Source organism: Colias croceus, chromosome 21 (genome assembly GCF_905220415.1).
Source record: "Colias croceus chromosome 21, ilColCroc2.1".
Taxonomy (NCBI): Eukaryota; Metazoa; Arthropoda; class Insecta; order Lepidoptera; family Pieridae; genus Colias; species Colias croceus.
In genome coordinates this window covers 2063126-2081720 of record NC_059557.1, presented here as the reverse complement: position 1 = coordinate 2081720, position 18595 = coordinate 2063126, and the positions used below count along the sequence as shown (strand labels likewise).

Here is an 18595-nt window from a genome sequence, read left to right as displayed (position 1 = left end):
ATAATGTATAGGTACCTGATGTATCGAGTTACATTGTACACCGTCTCGGGGGTAGAAGTTAGATATTTGGACCGGATTTGTTTTAGATAAAGTTTTGTTTTACTTACCTTGTTTATATTTGCTTTACTTACCTTGTTTATATTTGCTTTTGCTTTTGAGGAATTTCAAGAACTTGCTTACTTTTGGGTATCTATCCTTCGACACGATCTTTTGCATATATTCGGATTTCGGACTTAAAATTTTCAATCCTGCGAAATTTTAAACTCAGATCTCCTTTATTGAATATGTAGCTTGGTAAAACCCGGGAATAGTCTACCAGATAATATCTACGATCTGATTAGTTGGTGTGGCCAGCACTATAGTCTGTATGCCAAATATAGTGTGGAATGCGTAAACAAAGCTCTCACTTTGTTACCAGATATCGATGCAAGATATCGATTTAGTTAGTTAAAGGTTTATAGTGACATTTCTGATGCGGATTCGATTTTAGTTGATTGTATTGTTATTTTTCTTAAAAAGTGTTAAGTTATCTATAAGCCGGTTGTATTTATGATTTGATATGTTTAAAGAAAAACATGTAACTAATCAGCTGAATTAAAACTTTAGGAACCGATTATATCTTCGTTTCGTTTCGTATGACGTATCGTCACAGAATAGTTAATAGTACTGGTATTCTTCGTTCTCAATTTTCATAGCAACAAATATAAAAAAATATACTCAAGTGCTCTCCATCCGGTAATTTAAAATATAATTCAGCATACAGTTAAATAGTTTTGATAGGGTGGACCGAAATAAATTAGCATATTTGCTTCAAGCGACATCGCAAAAAATGTTCGGACCAAATTAAATCGACTAGTTATAATGATACTTTAATGAGCGTTTAATGCGAGCTTCTGTAAAAAATGTTACAGCAAACAGATTTCGTGTATACAGAGGCTTATATATTTAAGCTGGATTAACGGCATCTCGGGTATGACGGAATTGTAGTGTATATTTTTCACAACCTGTTCCGACATTCTGAGTTCCTAGTACTCGGTGTACATATTGTCCGCTTACATTGCAAAGGTTTCACTTGAAATAGCATTACACCGGTAATTACATCAATTGACTACATTTTAGTACAAGAGGCGTGGAGTGGAAAGGGAAAGTAGAAATTTACTCGTAGGATAGAGTAATGTTTATTGTTAATCAAAAGTACCCTCAAAAATTTAAGAAAAAATTTCCGACAGAACAATCGATTTTTGCCAAATTTTAAGCGGAAATTTAACTTTCATGAACGATCATGTAACATTTAATTGTATTAAGCTCAGTGCTAAACTCTTCGTCTTCGAAATTCACCGCTCGTAGTAGTAAGGTACTTACTCCTGTTTAAATGCCACAGAACAATGTAACAACGCTACAGAATCACGTCTATAATTCTCCTAATTCACCATTCAGTTGTCTGGTCGGGGCACTAACAGGAGATAGTTGTAACAGCGAAATAACATGTTTGTTGAGTTCAACCGCAATGCCATTAAAATAACTCTGGCCCACGCACATTATCATCGCCGAAATGCACACGAAATTATACTTTAGTCGTCTACTCTTAAGGTCGGGATTAAATCAGTGGTGTGGTTCCAAGCTTTTTCTATTAAGCACCACCATAACGGGTCGCAATTTATCGTCGGATTTATTGACAGATTTATCTGTTATTGTATGACGCGCATTGATTGCGCGACCTTGACCATCCTTGGACAAATGTGACATTTATTCCATCGGACGTGAATGGAATGCCTACGAGACGTAATATTCAATGTTAATCGTCTGGTTTTTATGCTGCTTGCTTCATATAGCATTTGGTGTTCCCTTTTTTATCTCGTTAAAATAAATGTGGGTACAATTAAATATGCTATAGTTAGTATCTGGAGCCAAAGTGTTTCCGTTTTATGGATTTAAATTGAGCTTATGACTCTCATTTTAAGTGCTAGGTTTTTGAAATTATATGCAATTTAAACACTCTAAAATGTCCTTGCATTTAGAATACACTTCAGAAGTGAAATATAAATTATGAGTCTGAAAATCCAGTTCTTGGTGAGGTGATCCCGTCGTTGGATGATTATCTTGCATATTTTATATGAAAAAGGTTGAAAAATTGTTCGTAGTTACTACACCCACAGATTTACAAAAAAATAACTATTAAACTAAACGGAAAACACGATAACTATTTTTAACCATGTATTAGTAAATAGGAATCGATAGAGGATGGAACAGTTCTATGTACAGTTAATTCGTTCCTTTTCAACATATCCTTTACATATTCTATCGACATTTTTGTCGGAAACTGTTTATTAGTCTAAAGGGTAATTATTGATTTTTAATTTCTACCGAACGATTGCACAAATAGCTGTATTCGACAGTTTAATTGCGCATTTTGTTAATTATAATATCAATATTTTACACTTGTTTTTCAATTTCAATTCCTGCGATTCTAAATCCAGTTTTTGTAGTAATAAATCTTAGAAAAGCAAGAGTTTTGTTTAATTGCTTCGAAACCTGGTTTATTGATTAGTTTAATCGGCTAGGTCGTTTGTAAAAGCCTAACGCTATTAATTAAGTAGATAGATAGATAACGACTAGGTTGAAGTAATTCTTAATATATATATAAATCTCGTGTCACAATGTTTGTCCTCAATGGACTCCTAAACCACTTAACCGATTATAATAAAATTCGCACACCATGTGCAGTTCGATCCAACTTGAAAGATAGGATAGTTTAAATCTCAAATCGTTTTAAAGAAAGCGGGCGAAGCCGCGGGCGGTAAGCTAGTGTGATTATAAATATTTGACCGGTGACGTCAGAAGTGATTTGAATATTAAAAAAATGTTCTTTAAATTTATCATGACGTCATCTAGTTCCAAATTAAACTTACCTTGCTATGACTTTAGAATTGTAATAGTTTAGGAATCACACAAATCAGGGAATAAACGATTTAAAATACCTAAAAATATAGTAAACGCTAAAGGTAATGAGGGTGCAAAAACAGCTGATAGAGAGGAGTATGAAATTTGGTACGGAGATAAATTATAATCGGAATTAGTATAGCACATATTATGCTATTGTTTGCCCGAATACCAGTAGAGTGAAGCCGCGGGCTCCAGTCAGCACATGCTCGTATCTATATCAAATATCTTTAGAGACAAAGCAGCATCTAACATACAAGACTTGATTGATTACTAATTAGGTGAAACTCAAACGAGAAATACGCGCACTTTGCATACGAATCGGATACCGGTTTTACCTCTCTGTATGGTAATTAATTCAAATGCTTAACGAAAGTTTTATTATAATTTATTTGTGTTGCTCATTGTTTAAGACTTTCGTTGTGTTTTCATTTGTTCGGTTTGTAAGGGAATTAATTTAAGAAAGGGAATGATTAAATTTACTTTAAGCATTGTCTACTATATTGCTGAAAACACTGCAAAAGCTCGATTCAGGATTAGACTATGTACGATAATTTCAAGCAATTTGAACTACGAAAACAAGCACTGTTATAAAAAGGAATTGTGTTGGAAACCTCTAAGATGATTCGGTTTTACCTTGAACAGGTATGAAGCCTGCGGTTCGCCGGCTAACTGTGGTCAAATGCCTTTGCAGTTATCGATCGAGAATCAAGACCTTATAGTTACTTGCTATATTGCAAAACTTTCATGTTGTGCATAGATAACTTTATGAGAAGTTTATAATTGTAAAGAAAAAGGTTAAATTCAAATTTAACATAAATGTTTTTAAAATTCAGAAACTTACAACTAACAACTTGATCAACAACTAGGTTAGGTTAACTTGTATTTTCTGGATCTATTTTTTGTGTAAGTCTGTAATAAAGTGACTCGACAGATGTAAATTTATTTTACTCTTCGATAAAACCTGGATACGCATATTAAATTGTAAAAAATATATCAACCGACGAAGGCATCTCAACCGGCTACTAGTTACCTGATACAATACACATACCTATAATCCAGATCAGACCCGTTCGATCTGCCATAGTTAAATCGATTTGTTTACATCATTACCATAACACATTGTATATTGCTTTCTAAATAGCGAGGCGAGTCGGGTGTATCGCGTGTCTTCCCGCAATTACGAGTTGCAAGGTATGACGGTAGATTGTTTTTACGTAAGATTGTGTGTGTTGTAAGGTATTAGGTACTGGTTTCTTTGAGATTGTGATGCTGAGCGGCGTTTTGTTGACGACTGAGTAAAAGAGGTTATGTTTTGAATGTGAAACGTATTGGAATTGTACTAGATACTGATGAATGAAATTTGACAGGCCCATTCGAGTATATTGTTTACCTACAGTATAAGAGCAATTTTTGTGGTCCAATTATTTGTTTTCAATTTACTTCAATTAAGTCAACTTGAAGCATAATGAAAACTCGACCATCTAAATATTATAAAGAAATATTTTCTAATGTTCGAATTAAAAAAAAATCAAATATTCACTTCTCTTCCCACGAGGAGGATAAAATAATTTACTCAACAAGTTTACGAATTATTTACGCAGTACATACCCACAACACGGGTACGACAAGCACTCAATCAAAACAAAAGTGTCCGTATGGGACATCTGCCATGTCCCCGTAAAGCCGGTCGCATTAATCTCCACACGCTATAGCAATTTAAACGGTGTTCCATAATAATACGGGTGTTATTCGCTTGTGCTCATTACGCTAGGGTGTCTGATGAGGGATGACCAAGGTCGCCCATTGTACGGATCCGGTAGCTAAGCGCAAAGCTGCAGCTATGTGGGTATAATCGTCGTAATTGCCCCACGATGTGATACCTACGGGTGTTTAACATACCACCTCATAGCCAGCATGTGCCGGAATGTACATTCGTATCATGATAATGAAGAAATAAAGGCTCGGACCTGTTTTTAGCGCGATTTTTATGGTCACCCAGAAGCTTCTCGATGTTTTGTGGGTGTAAACTACAGACGTGATTGATATCGTTGAACAATTATTTTTCTATTACGGGAAAGGTTGACATCGCTAATGTCGTCCTGCCTAATGCTTGTTACAATGATTGGAGGGGAAGAAATGATAATAACGTCGATTAAAACTGATTTGTTAATATAAGGCTTAATTGTATAATCAACAAAATTGCTCATCGGCTTAATTAATTTTAATGGGCTGCGGTCATAATATAATTTGGGGCCGACCGCGTTACTTGGCTGTTCGGGTTCTATGAATAAAAATAGCTTTCTGTTATAATTTAATTTTTTAATTAATCGCGCATTAATTTGTTGTTGGATTTAGTACATCTAAAAGTACGGTAAGCATGTAGATCCTAATTATTTTTGTTTTTTTATTGTGGTCGTCATATCCAAGGTAGTGTTGTGTGTAACTATCTACCTATTCGTCAACGTAAACAACAATCACATTGATCGATTTTTACTACAGATATTTATAGAGTGGCGTTTATCATACTATGTTGAATGTGTTCATATTATTATTTGCGTGTTAGATTATTTATTAATTGAATCAACGCCAACTTCTACATTTTTATGTCAACGTTTCTTTTTCAGTGAGGCCGGCTTAAATGTATTACAAATTATATGCGCTGTTGAGTATATCTATTTTTTGTTACTGGAATTAATAATATATAAATAAATAATTTCTAGTAAAAAAAAAACTAAAAAATAATTTGGAAAATCCAAAAGTGCACGCCTCATAATCTCAACCTTTACAATAAAATTGATTATTTATAAAGGTGTATATAATATAAGTATGTAGATACACTTGTTCTCATGTGCCAATGCTCTTGTACTGTCTCAAAATAGTTCGAAAAGAAAAGAAAGCGGTACCGTAATAATTGAGCTATTTTTCTTGTGGCCCCACCTAGATGTGAAACTGCGCAGGTTTAAGGGACTGACTACCAACTTATTTTTTTAAACCTTGGCTTATAGTATAAAGAATCGAGTTTATAATGGTGAATTTTGAGTACACTATAAATATAAAAAAGTCGATATTTTTTTTGTTTATTTAATAACAATTAAACCACATCGAATCAGACCCTGAAAAATGAAAGGGTTCTATACCTGAGCATACTCAAGCGTAAGAGAAAAAAAAAGACTCGATTAGTAAAGTACTTCGGTCGCTATCGTGTTAACAAGAAAATCCTCCGCACATACAGACACACGGACGTCCAAGACAGAACTTTTTTAAACTGTTTTTTAACTAGTTTAAATAACAAAAATGACATCAAAAATATCATGAATGTTAAAAATAGTGTTTTTTCTTAATATGTGTGTGTATGTATTATCTTACAAGTGCAATGTATGATACATAAAGACATTTTAAGTTTGAAAAATCAGATGTTTTGCGCGAAGTGACAGTAGTACCCACCTCAACGCTTCGCTTATGAGGCGTGCAATACGCTTAAATTCATGAAATAATTGTATGGTCACAGATTTAGACGTTTGAATTAAATCTGTTTAATGTGAGTCAAAATTGAATATACATATAGGAGTCAGAGAAACGTATAGATGAAGCTAATAAACTCGTGTTAAAGTTTTTTTTAACACTTTTCGTCCCTTTGTCCACAGATTGTGTCGCACCCGTAACGTGCATAGATGAGACGCCGGTAGGTGACACCAGGCGAGCGACGCCACGCTGCGTGAATCTTTAACTTGTGAGTAACGTCAGATGGCTTCACTAGTGTATTGTGTATCTGTAGTTTTAGTTTTCTTATGAATTTTGTTTTGTTGGTAAAAGTGGAGGTGGTAAAAGATAGGTTTTATAAATAAGGCATATGTTATTGATTTCGTCTTATTGAAAGGTAGGTATCGCCCATTTCTAACTTTTATATCTCAGATTCGAACTACTACAAGCTGAACTAAACTGAAAGCGTTAAGAAATTTGTTCCATGTAATTCGGAGAATTCAATTGGTAAATCAATTTAACTGAACCCACTATGAAGTCCAGCAAGTGAACTGTCACCAAACACTTGATAGTTAGCCGTGTTTAGACGGCAGATACTAATCATGTAACAAGACCATGTAAATTTGTTGTAGATAGAGAAGGTAAAAAGGCATTTTGTTAAAGAGCTGAATGTTCTATTTGATAATGGCGTATAGTTATTTATTTCTTTGCAAGCAACTTGTTAACAATATTGTGTGATAAGTATTAAGATTTTGCTATGTTTAATTGTCCATCAGATAAAGCTTAATGATATCTCTTATTCTCGCTTCTCTTAAGAGCAGTGGTGGCTCAGTGGTGAGACCTTAGACTTCGAATCGATAAGTCCGTGGTTCGAGACCAGGCGAGCGCGTAGGAAATAAATTGATTTTTCAATTTATCTGCGCATGTTGTAACATCACCACTGCTCGAACGGTGAAGGAAAACATCGTGAGGAAACCGACATGTCGAAGAATTAAAAAGTTCGACGACATGTGTCATCCGCCAACACGCACTTGGCCAGCGCGGTGGATTATGGCCTGTACCCTCATAGGAGGCCCGTGTCCCAGCAGTGGGAACGTATATGGGCTGATGATGATGATGATGATGATCTCTTATTCCTGAAATATAATTTGGATTTGTTCAATTTATCCAGGGACCTCCCATTTCGCTTAAGCTTTAAACGGACCTTTTGATAATCTGAAATTAGAGAAGGCATTTCAAAAGATAAGTAACTTCAAAATATTAGTAGATACCATCTGAGTTAATTAAACTTGGATGGGTGTTGAGCGAAACGATAAATACGATCACAGTAGCAACGATTCATAAATATATCAAAACTTCCAAGAAAATTATCTTTGGAGCATATATTTTATTCAGTGCGAACTTGCGACACCTTGCTCTAATTATGCAACAAGCCGGTCATCCACCTCTTTTATTTGCCTGATTCGCCGCTAAATCCGCAACAATCAAAAGAATAAGAAATGCTCAATCATCCAATAAGCAAGGTCGTTGACCGGTGTCCTTACAATGCTAGGCCAATTCAGCTGCGCCGGAGTCTAGCGGATGTGACGCGTGATGGGTGAACGGGTCGCGGTTAAATGCTTAGTATTGTTACGAGATACTCGCTGCTTTTCTATTGTCACATGTGAATAAGGGGTATAGTTTGGATAGCTCCAATAGGGTAGTAAGGAAAGAGGTATGACTATATAGAAGGTATGGAAAACACTTGAAACAGTTACTGGGTTGCCAGTTTTTATACCAGGTGGTGAGCAGTATATCGCCAAAATGATTCTTTGCTAATGCTCTGCTGTAAATTGTACATGTTTGTAAAGATGTACGTAGGTATATTATATTATGTGAATTAGCTCGTGTAGTTTATCTTCACTTCTTTACATAGTCAGTTGAGTCTGCTGTCTAGCGGTATGGTTTGATCTCTTTACTGGTACAAAAAAAAAATACAATGTGAAGATAGAAAATGCAAAGTAGTGACCTTGGTCCCAATATGATGTCTTGCTCCAGTAAAACAGCTGAAGTGTTTAAGTGCGACAATTATTTCATCTTCACACTGTGAATTGAATTGTGCCAAATGTCTATAACTTTTTGTTCAATGGAACTGGTCAATAAGAAAAAAAAAGTATTTGGATATTTTCCAAATTTAGCACAAGTTACGTTTACGTGCTCTTTACGCGTGAAGCTTAGAAATATTTTTAACCTTTATAATATTACATTTATATGATTTATCTATTGGTTAATTGCACTTATGTTGCAATATTAGCAAAATTATTGTAACTGAAAATGAAAGTAAATCAAGGCGATATGTTATATGTTATGAGCAAGATCATTAAATCTATATTCTAATTGACGTGTGTGATGAATTGCGATAATAGTCTTGTTGTTGCATTTATTTCATAACGTTGTTTGTTTGATATTTGCCTTGTATCGTTGCTTGTATCATATGAATAAGTCATCACTACATGGTATAAAATAAAGTCGCTTTCTATTTGTATGCTTAAATCTTTAAAACTACGCAACGGATTTTGATTCGGTTTTTTAATAAGTAGATAGAGTAATTCAAGATGAAGGTTTAAGTATATAATTTATTAGGTTTAAGACAAAGCGGGCGAAGCCGCGGGCGGTAATCTTGTAGTCGTATAAATTAGTACATTGATAAAGAATTATATGTAAGAAAAGACAATGTAAGTACGTAGTTTGTTAGTAGTTAGTTTTAATTTGAGTTTTTTTATCCTCTTGTTACGACATTTTGTTACGTCTCAATCTTCTGCAATACACTCGAACCATTAATTAACACTCATAGTTAAACAAAATAGGCAACGATTGTCATATTCAGCAGCCAGTTACGAACGCATCGTGGTAATCTAATGGCTTACAAATGGCACGTTATCAATAACGTTCGTCACGACAGATCGTGAGCGACGTCGTATGCCTCTATTAGGTGGCTTTAGATGGCTTTAGGACCCAATTGGTATGCTAATGTGCTCCCAATGTACGCTTCGACCACGATGTTATTAATTTGTCGTGTCGTGGTCGTGACGGAACATTAGTATTATGTGCGGTATTAATATTGTGATAGGTGGATACGTTAATGATGTAATTGGACCGTTTTAACATTCAAAATGTTATTGTATCGTGACTACAATGTAATGTGAAATATGTTATAAATATAAAATTGTTCTAAAATAGAGAATGGTTGAAATGTAACGGTGAAATAGATAAAAATCGCCAGTAAATTTTGGAGCCTACGTAACGGCCCGCTCGGGATTTTTAAATGTAGCGGTTTCTAAGATGTCCTTCACATAAACTAAAACCCAAATCTTAATGCAATTTTTACGAAAGTTAATAAAAATTTCTAGCGACTTAAACATCAACTTTGTTTATACCTACGTATGTATAATTAAAAAAATATGACACATCACGATAATTTCACTAAAGCTGAAAATTACTCATAACGCGCTTTTTCTCTCATCAACCCTAAACATATTTGTACATTAACAGACACGACACGATGTATTTTATTACATTTTTCTTTAAAAAAAATACACAAGCCGCTCCATAAATACAACTGTTTATGATCCCGATGCGTTCAAAAAACACGTTCTTTTATGTCCGACGACTCCATGGATTTATGTTTATTTTTTACTTGAAACGAACATAAATTTAGACGCGGTTGTGGCGTTTTTTCTCAATTATAAATACACTGATTCCTGGACGTAGATATGGTTTGTACCGTAGTCTCCTTGATTGATATATTAGAGTTTATTTCTATTTCCAATGAATCGTATCTTATATCATGGTCTGTTATATTTTACGTAGCCGAGAAAACCAAACACATTTAATAATAATATATGGATTTTTTTTTCTAAAACTTAATCAAAAGTGCATATTATATGTATAATATTCCAATAATAAAACATGGACTATCACAAATTGTGTTAAGTTATTACTTAGCACAATTAGATATTTCTTATTTATGTAGATACTCGATGAGATACACACACAGCATCAGACTACAAAATTTTCAAATATGTACATACTTAATATTGCTCAATGCTCATATCTTCTAATATTGTACAAAATAAATAATAGCAAAAGCAGTAAACTAGTTTCGCCAACAAGGCGACTAACCCTCTAAAATGGACCGAAATAACTTCTTCCGTGAGCTACATAGTTACTATGTAATATGTAGTGAGAGCGTAGAGTATGAACGCTACTGTAGTGTATAACTGTTTATACTATGAATCTATACTAATATTATAAAGCTGGAGAGTTTGTTTGTTTGTTTGAGCACGCTAATCTCAGGAACTACTGGTTCGATTTGAAAAATTCTTTCGGTGTTAGATAGCCCATTTATCGAGGTAGGCTATATATACGCTAAGACCAACAGAAACCGCGAAAAGTAGCTAGTAAATCGTATATTATAGCTTACAAGTTTTCCTGCGTTGTTTAAACTTAATCAATTACATACTTAAACTTTGACGAGAATAACGCTGTCCATTGGTGAAAACAGAATTAAAAACGGTGCAGTAGTTTTTGAGATTATCGTGTGACTCTAACGCGGTGCAGGAAGCTTTAAAACTGCATTTATCATCACTATTCTAAGATTTGCTTTTCTAAACGTATTAACACGGCCTAGTTTACATTTCATCAAAATTTAATTTTCTTTTTGTAAAAGCATTATGAATCACTATTTTAAGAAAGTATGTACAATTATTTCAATTACAAAAATGTTTGATGTACGTATATATTTTTTTTTTAAATATTAAACATTAAATTTATAGAGCATTTTCTCCTTATGTGTGTAGAAAAAATTGGAAAGTTTCAAGTATAATTTTTATGATGTGAACATAATATGAATTGTGTAATGTGTTAGTGCCGAAAAATTTTAAGCTATTTTTAACCGACTTCAAAAAAAAGGAGGAGGTTATCAATTCGGCCGGTATGTTTTTTTTTTTTATGTATGTACACCGATTACTCCGATTACACCGGTTTCTGAACCGATTTACGTGATTCTTTTTTTGTTCGATGCGGGATGGTGTCGAATTGATCCCATAAAAATTTTATTCGGATAGGCCCAGTAGTTTTTATTTTATGAGCATTTTTGTCTGTAGGTATTTGTGAATTTTGCAAGTGCAAGTTTGACGTCGGTTGTTTTTAACGCAGTTATGTTAAAATGTAAGTAAATTGTTTGTGTAGTTTTTATAACGTCGTCAATCATCAATCATTTATCATCATGTTCACGTTGTGTCAAGTACACGTGCTCTACCCCACATCACGGGGCAAACTTGACGTTTTCATTTATATTTTCGTGTACTAGACGAAATTATTTACCCTTGCCTAACATGTTCCCGATTTCCAACCGTTAAACTGACCCCGATTACGTTTTTTTTTTGTGGAACGTACTTTTAAATCCTACTTAAACCGTTATGTTTTATGAGTAACTTATTATTTTTTGTAGAATTATTAACATTTTAAACACGTGTAAGATTTTGGCTGCCCCGCAATTTTTTAAGTAATTTAACAAATAAATAATTATGTATTTTTTACGTACAGGTTGCCGTTCGCAATGCTTTTATTAATTTTCAATAAAATAACAAATTGAATTTTTTATTTGATAGGTACATTCGTCAATGAAATAGGTAGCATTCCTCGCATTCAATAGATAGAACATCATTATTTTAAATTACCTCTTTATGCTTCAAGTAGTGGTAATTTATTGTTTATGCTCTCAACGTAATAGACAATTGTTTTAAATCATATTTATTGCATGTTGCAAATAAAGAAAATGATTTATGACGATGGAAAATTGTTTATACTATGTAGTTATTTGGAATATAGGAAACATTCAAATCAAATTGAATAATAAAATTAATAAAATTATAATTAATTAAAATTATAATTATATTTAATAAAATAATTATATTTAATTAAAATTATAATTAATAAAAAAAAATAATAAAATTGACTAATACATAGGTACTGGAGATTTCCATGTGACATATTATAACAACTGTAGGTAGCAAAAGTAGGGCCTGCGAAAAATTTACATAAATGTATGATCTTTGCAAGAAAGGCATGTACAATTTAGTAGTTCAAAATGCATAAAGTCTGCCACCTGTTTGTACTAAAAACTCTTGCGTATCGTACTGACAAAATGGCTGCACTGATAACAGCCAAACAGTCGGTTTGTACGAATGTGCCGTGAGAGTTCGAGCGACGTAATAGCGGTGCATGCGCGTGCGCAGCACGCTGTGACGTCATTGCCCGTGTAGCCTAGTTATTGTAATGGGTTGTAAACAAAAATATATTGCAATACGATATGTTATAGGCATTATTTAATACAGTTTGGTGTTATAGCACTACTGCAATTAATTCTTACATCGTAGTTTTTGGGTGTACAAAAATAGAGACAGAGGTATGTTTATTTTTTGTTACTCTTATATGATACGTTATCGATCGATAGTACGTCTGTAAGTGTAATAGTTTTTCTTCAATACCTATCTATAATGTCGAGGTATTGTTCTATTAGAAGTTAATTGCATTACATATTGTGTGTAGGTAAGTGTTAATTTGATGAGCATTCCAACTAAAAATAATAGTCCTGTAACACGCACAGCTTAATTTCATCGTCCAAAGCGCATTATACGCAGACAGAATTAGATTTTTTTGCAACCGCCAAAGCAATTACGACCGTCCACAAACTACACATTATTTGACATAATCTGTGGCGGTAATTACTAATTACACCTACTAATAACTAACGCTCACAACAGACAAGAAAGTGAACTCACAATTCAGAATTGCATACATTTAAATGTTTTGGACTTTCTACTTTTACGATCTGAATTTAGTTCAGTGAGCAAGTGAAAAATGGCTGCTGGCTGCAATGTTAAATATTTTTTTATTTGCGAGATGATAATTTGAAGAGATAGTGCCGGGAGAGTGTTTTGGGCCGTGTCGACATCTGACACTCGCGTTGAATTCATGAAACGGTTGTATGTAGCTTTCATTTTCTTTTTATATCTAACGTAGTATTAGTTTTCGAGACTATTATCTACCAATTTACATTTAGATATATGAAGGATTGGTTGGTAGGTAGTAGGTACTAGGGTCGCTCAATCAAAAAAAGATGTTTTTGCGTGACGAAGGCAGTCATCGTCTTACTATTACGAAGTACGAACATATTTAAAAAAGTTATAAATTGTGTCGTGAGTAATATTGGTCTTAGCGTGATGATATTATAGCCTTTAGCCTTTCTCGATAAATGGGCTATCCGCTATCTAATACTGTAAGAATTTTTCAAATCGGATCAGTAGTTCCTGATAAGCGCGTTCAAACAAACAAACTCTTCAGCTTTATAATATTAAATATAGATTATGGATGGTATAAACTGTAAAGGAATTCATTGTCACGTGACTGCACACGTTCTATGAATCGTCGTCTCCGGCATCCGTTACGCTATGAATGAAAACAGTAAAAGTGAAGTCCAAACAAAAATGTCCTTGTGTGATGCAAATCAGTTGTAGCACGCATTGTTCGATTGTGTGTAATTGTTACAGTTAAAAAATACTTACAAGTGACTATGGTTAGGTAAAGTTACCAAATTAAAGTGTAGGTATAAGTAGTCTTTGATTACAGTTACCAAATACAAAAATGTATGGTTTTATCTATGCCTATGTGGTCTATGGTTACACTATGGTACCCCACTGTAAGTAGGTACTAAGCAGTGGGGTAGTCACGTCGTCTCTTTATGTTTGTAGGGTCAACTCATCTAATGATCTAATAGGAACATTAATCAGTCTTCTATATTTATCATATGAGCAAGTGTAATCTTAACACATATGATCTAACTCAGCGTAAAATGAACTTAAACCGCGATGACTTGTCTGATTCTGTGACAATCACTATAATTCGGTGATACTACTTCTCTAATTCTGTTATAACCGAATTAAGTGAGTATTTATTATTTTTTAACATAAAAGTAACAAAAATATAAAATTAATGAAAAATATTAACATATTGAAAGTAATAATTATGTATTTATTTTTAGTTTGTATAAGCTTTAGTGTGCTTTAGTTTATATTGTGGTCCTTCGTGATGAGGTAGTCGCTCTTACGTGTTCAAGTGTTTAGTTAGTTCTGTACAAACTGCTTTGGTTATGGAGTAGATAGGTTATGTAGAATAGAAGCTGTACGTTAATAATTGTAAAAACTATAAACATTAGGTACGGTGGCTGTTGAGAATTTATTAGCATGGAAAAGAAATAGTTACACGGCAAGTTTTATCTATAGGTTACTAAAAGACTATGTATTTAAAATTACGCATTAGTGTTTCCAAAGTGTAGTATAACGTAAGATACCGCTATTAAAATTTTATGGCCATTCGTATATAATTACGCAAAATTTGAATAATGTCTTTGTATTCTGAATAAATTTACATAACAATTAGAAGAGGTAAGCTGTTATGTAAATAAAATAATGTCTTAAAGGTTTTGTATATCTCTGAGATATTATTATTGTAGGATGGACCTTGTGACGGATTGATGTTCTGCTGCCACTGATGAAGGAAAATTACCAAATTCGTATCACGAAATAATATAGCGATGCGAGTTAAATTCAGCGCTTGACACTTTTCTTGAGATCCTTTCATCTATTTTTAAATCATGTATCACTTGTTATTTATTTTGCACAATTAATTTTCCGTCAACATTAACTACACTCGTGTAAGTTTCTGTGATCTGGCATTGAATGTCGAACAGAGGTCACTCGGCTTCCAAGAATCCACGCTCGATGCAGCTGCAGACACGCGCGCAGGATCCGTACCTTGTTGTATTGATTACTGGATTTACCTCGTGCACTAGGATTGTTGTTTAGTTTAGTAGGTAAATGTGTCTGTTACACTTCTAGTGAAATATGGAATATATAGTGAGAGATATAGTTCTGGTAAAGTATGGCCTTACTAGCTTCCTAGAAGGATCTTATAGGCTACATGTCCAACGACAGACTCGCAGTCAAGTATGAATATTATCTAAATTTCTCCCCTATTTTCCAGCTGGTTATCATATAAACATATTGTCACAGGATTATTAGGAGTTCGTAGACCACATCTAGATCTACGGACCATCGCATGTTAAAGTGTCATTACCTACATGTCAATTATCTGTAGACTGTAGCTTATAGAAGGCATTTGTCATGAGTAAACGGATTCTTTTGCTGACCTATGACGTCGCGACTCTCAATACCTGGTTGATGATGTGTTTTCAAAGATTTCAAACGAAAGTATACCAGCGTATGAGTAAAGCGACAACAACGCGGTACAAGACCATCCGCGGCGCGGGCGGTTACATCCGCACCTGCTACGGAACAACTGCCGTTGTGTTAGTGTTGTTCGTTTTTATCGATAGTTTTATAATCATAGAGATAGATGATGAGCTGTTAATGAAATATGGGAAAGTTGATAGGTACTCCTTTTGATGGAATGCCTATAATTATTTGTTCCTATCTTTTAAAACCATTTTGTTTGTGGTTCTTAGTAGGGAAGGTGAATAAATTTGTCAGTATATAATATATTGATCGACTTTTTCATTTATACACAAATAAATTGTATTTTTCAAGTTACACCTTACAATACGCGGGTACTCAGTATTATCACTTGAACATACAAAAACTATAACCAATCAAATATTAAGTTGTTTGTTGTCACAGTTTCCACGAAATCCGTCTAAAAATAGTTTAACTGTAGCGTAACAAAAACAGCGTAACACATTCGGATAAACGAAATATCGAAAAAAGATTTATAAAAAAGTATCGATACAATTGTTACGGCAGGTGGTGAATAGGTGCGTCCGTTAGCCTGCGCCTACGCAGCTACACGATTCGTGATTCAACGTGTAATGCGAACAAATGCGCTGTATTTGTGCGCTTCCTAATTTTGGTTTGTGGGTTTATAAGGTAGCTGGTGTTGTATTACAATTGAATTTTGTTTTTGGAGTTGGGCAGACAAAGGAGAATGCCCATGAAAGTATGGACCACAGTATAGTGTTGCGTCAATGCCAGAGTGGTTTTTGGGGGTTCTTCGATATTCAAAAGATTTTTACCAATACATTTTTTTGTGATAAAAACAGGGGTTTTCAAGATATTGAGAAAAATGTGAATTAACCTCAAAACTTAAATAAACCCGATTTATGTGTGATTTAGGTAGTATTTTACTGTCTGAAAGCTATTTTTCGTTTAACATAATATTTAATCTATGCGTAGAGCTTATGCTTTCAGACAAAGTCTATCTGTTCATCGGCTAGTGTAGGTAGGCACCAGAAATCTTCCGGGACGGATTTCAAGAAAACCTAAATATATATTTAAAAAATGCCAATAGAGTTTTTATTGGGTTTGCATATTGTTGTTGTTGTTTGAATCATTTTTTCACTAAATATTCGAAGAAAGAAACAAATAAGAAATAACTGGTTACCTTCCAAGCTATCTTACAAGCTATGTCATAATAATATTTTCTTATATATATTTATATTATTTTACTTCACTATATATGTTAAAACAACCTACAGTGTATTTAAAACAATACCTTACAGAGTGATTTTATGTAAATTGATTTTTTGTAATTCAATGAAAATAATATTAGCTATTTACCATAGTAAATGTCATAATAGTTACCGCTTGGTTACCGTGGTAACCAGTAATGGATACTAAATCTATGGTAACGGATCTAAACAATTACATGTCTTATTAGATTTTACAAAACATTCCCTGGTCAAAATATATTTTCCGATAGTAAGACGGCCTCTAAATTGCCGAGATTTTATTTAATAGTATTTTTATCTTGATGCATGAGAAAAAACCTGTAGAAAAAATGTAAACGGTAATGGACACTAAATCTATAATAATGGATCTAAACAATTACATGTCTTATTAGATTTTACAAAACATTCCCTGTTCAAAATATATTTTCCGATGGTAAGAAGGCCTCTAAATTGCCGAGATTTTTTTAAATATATTGTTGTCTTGATGCATGAGAAAAACCAGTACCAAAAATGGGCATTCTCCTTTATATAAATATGTTCGAGCTGTAACTGGTTCTATTACACATCCAAAACTTCCAATTAAAAGTTAATACATTCATACATTAAATAACAGATATTTTTGTTCAATTATTGTTCAAAAAATTTATGATCCTATGTGCAGTGGGTTAACCTACATAACAAATCGTTTACAATAATAGTAAAACGTTCATAGATACTTCATGTTTTAACAATACTTTTCCAATACAAAAAAATAATACATAATACATTGTATTCTAATATCCAATACGTTCGTAACATATTGCCCATTCACGATCATCGATCTTTAACAAAAAAAGACAAAAGAGCATAGAGTAGGTAGGTACAGAGCCCGTGAAAAATTGTAGGTCGACCTATAATAGGCTATAAAATGCTAAGAGTACAGAGTAAGTGGATACAGAGCCTGTGAAAAATTGGAAGTCGACTGTAGCTGGGCATAAATGAACACAATGCTACGGGGTCGTATTGTCCTGGGTGGTCGGTATGATCGCCTTTGAAAGGGTTAACGAGTTTCAGTACTTCGTAGAGTGATGGATGGAGGGTAGGCTTCTGTTTTTTACCATTTTGCAAATTTATAAAGAGTTGATTGATATGTGTTTGTGACCCAATAGGTTTGGCGATTAAAAAATACCCATCACAGACTGAGTATACGATATTTCTAGAGGAGTAGCGATATAATAATTTGATGGAACAATAGACTAAACATAGCACTAAATTATAGCATTCCAAGCGAATTCTCAGGTACGGTTGTATGCTAGAAATTATAAGTAGGTGCCTATAAAGAAAAACGTTCAGTAGTCAGTACCTAGTTAAAATTAGTAATTCCCATAATTAAATACAATATTTAATTGTGTATCAATTAAACTGAACAGGAATTAGCAATTTCTTTGACGATTCTCAAGCTGAATGCTCCGTACTCAAACGTTATGTTCACACACGAGTACATAACTAATGTGACAAACTTATACACTCACGTAACTGAGCGAGTGCCGAACAATATTTGCCGAGACGAAAGGTGCGGTGATCTTCGTGTGTGGTATAATATGTGGGGTGTAGCGATTTTGGATGTAT

General features: G+C 33.7%; 1 protein-coding gene across 1 annotated transcript in view; it reads left to right on the top strand.

Annotated features, from left to right (window-relative positions):
* LOC123701337 (protein kinase C and casein kinase substrate in neurons protein 1) overlaps positions 1-18595 on the top strand; it is a 95676-nt gene that overhangs the window by 7440 nt on the left and 69641 nt on the right. The window contains exon 2 of the mRNA XM_045648773.1: positions 6588-6673. The gene's annotated coding sequence lies outside the window, so the exon portion shown is untranslated. The remainder of the gene's footprint in view (positions 1-6587; positions 6674-18595) is intronic.